Source organism: Dipteris shenzhenensis, chromosome 25 (assembly GCF_047967505.1).
Source record: "Dipteris shenzhenensis isolate YYH24624 ecotype China chromosome 25, Dip_SZ_1.0, whole genome shotgun sequence".
Taxonomy (NCBI): Eukaryota; Viridiplantae; Streptophyta; class Polypodiopsida; order Gleicheniales; family Dipteridaceae; genus Dipteris; species Dipteris shenzhenensis.
In genome coordinates, this window is record NC_141620.1 from 37469506 (window position 1) to 37472032 (window position 2527).

Consider the following 2527-nt stretch of genomic DNA (forward strand, 5'->3'; position numbering starts at 1 on the left):
TGAGTTTGGAGATCAAACCATGGTTGATCACCATGTATGCTATCCTTAGGGCAACTTCATTCACCTTTAACATGACCACATTATTGATAGCGTTAGCACATGATACCTTTAATGTGTCCATGGCACCTTTAGTATGTTTGTATCACGTTCAGCTTGCTTTGTAGTATTATGATCAATTTCAAATTTCTCAAAAGATAAATGATGTATCCTTTTGATTGCATCTTCCACTACATTATAAGATCCATAATGCTTTTCATGTTAGCCTTCTTAAGTGTTATGAGGCAAGTATGAGGCATCAATACTATCCATAATTATGGATGAGGAGTAACCTAAGGTTCTAAATGAGGATGAGATGGTTATACCTAAGAATATCCTTTACCATTAGGACAAATGTACAGGTGAAAAATGCTATGAGCATAAATATTTGCTAAAATTTTTCCATTATCCCACTACTAATGTAGAGTGGGTGGTATTTGGATGAGTATTCTCATTTCTTGCCTGGTTGTTGTTAGTTAAGGACAGTTGTTTTGGGAATGTAACAGTTGTTTTAGAATCGAACAGTATATTACGCTTTTCATCAAGCCCCCATGCCAGAGAGAATCCCTCTCCTGCTTGCTTGCTGCTCTACTCTGGCGTTGCTTAATCCTGCTTCCTCAGCTTGGTCATGGAGCACCCATCAAGCCCCCCAACCTCAGGAAGTGTCATCCCGCCATTGCCAACAGCTCCGCCGTCCCTCCCTCTCTCTCACTCACCTTCCATTGCTGCCTCCCCTCTCCCAAAAAGACCGTCACCTTCTCTTTCAAGAGATACCCGCCCGTGAAAAAGGTTAGAAGGCCCGCCCACAAGACAATAGCGTTACGTCAAGATGTACGAGAGAGCTTATGAGCTAATGAACGCTCTTCCGGCTCATGATCCCAGGAGCTTTGCTACGCAAGCTAATATACACTGTGCCTTCTGCAACGGGGCCTATACACAACGAGGAACCAATATCAGCCTTCAAATCCACTACTCATGGCTTTTCTTAGCCTGGCGCCGTTGGTACCTCTATTTTCACGAACGTATCCTGGCAAGCCTGGAATTGGGATAATCCGGACTTTTTTGCTAAGAGAAGTGTGCTTTACGATTCCAAACGTGACCCGGATCACCTCCCTCCTGCGCTCGTGCGGCTTAATGCTCTTTCGACGACCAGCGATGCCTCAGACATCATCGCTGAGAATCTAAATGCCATGTATCATGCCATGGTAACTGCATCAACAGCTGAGCTTTTCCTCGGGGGCGCCTGCAAGTAAAAAACATCTCCCTTAGGAAACAGTACTAAATTGATCGCCAACTGATTGCCAGTTAAAACGAGGGTATTTCTTATATGTGTGTATGTACATATGTATTGCCTGCACGTAATCCTCATCAGTCTAATAATAATGGCCCCAATAATCATGTGCAGAGTTGGCACGAACACAATTGATTCAACGGCTCTGGGTGGAAGTATTGAGACTAGCGTCCACAATGCTGTCCACGTGTGGACGGGCGACCCTCGGCAGCCCCTCGGGGAGGATATGGGGTTGTTTAGCACCGCAGCTCGCGATCCCATATTCTATGCTCATCACAGCAATATCTACAGGCTCTGGGACGTTTGGAGAAAACTCCTGGGCGGAAGATGCAAAGACCACACCGACCCCGACTTTCTGGTCGCAGAATTCGTCTTCTACGACGAGAAGGCCAGATGACGAGATGGCCAACCTAGTTAAAGTGAAGGTACGAGACGCTCTGGATTCCAAAAGGCTTGGCATAAGGTACGAACAAGTGAAGGCGGACGAGCTGTGGATGAATTACGAGCCACAACGAGCCTCCAGCAACGCCACCCACACCTCATTTACGTCGGAGGTGAAGGAAATAGGTCGAGCGTCGGGAGACGAGACGAGGATAGAGGTAGGGGATAGGCTGAGTGACCGCAAACGCCACCAGCTGAGGTGCGCAGGGTCAAGGGGTTGAAGAGTGCGGAGGAACTGGCAGAAGTATTGGTGCTACAGGGACTGGAGATATCGAGGGAGACGTTCGTTCAGCTGAAGGTATTCATAAATCTGCCGGATGCAGACGAGGATACAAGCACCAGTTGTGCAGAGTACGAAGCACTTGTTAGTGAACGTGAAGCTGGAGATCGGCGACAACATCAAGAGACTCGGCCTGGAGAAGGCGTAGAAAGTCTTGATAACCATTGTTGTGAAAGCACACGATCACCACCGTGGGGACGTCAAGCTGCATGGGATCGAGATAGAGTACCAGTAATAAAAAGCACCTGTCAAAAAATCATGTGTCTTGTTGGGAGGATAAATTTTGCATTATGTAACAAATCAAGTTATGTTGGCAAGCATAAATAAGAAAAAAAATATTATGTATGTCTTGTTGGGAGGATAAATTTTGCATTATATAACAAATCAAGTTATGTTGGCAGGCATAAATAAGAAGAAAAATATTATGTAACAAATTTAGAAACAAGCACATATGCATGAACTTGAGCAAATTATGAGAC

The 2527-nt window shown here is 45.4% G+C and overlaps 1 pseudogene; it reads left to right on the plus strand.

Annotated features, from left to right (window-relative positions):
- The first annotated feature begins 390 nt into the window (after positions 1-390).
- LOC147885845 (aureusidin synthase-like) lies at positions 391-2283 on the plus strand (annotated as a pseudogene).
- Positions 2284-2527: the final 244 nt, after the last annotated feature.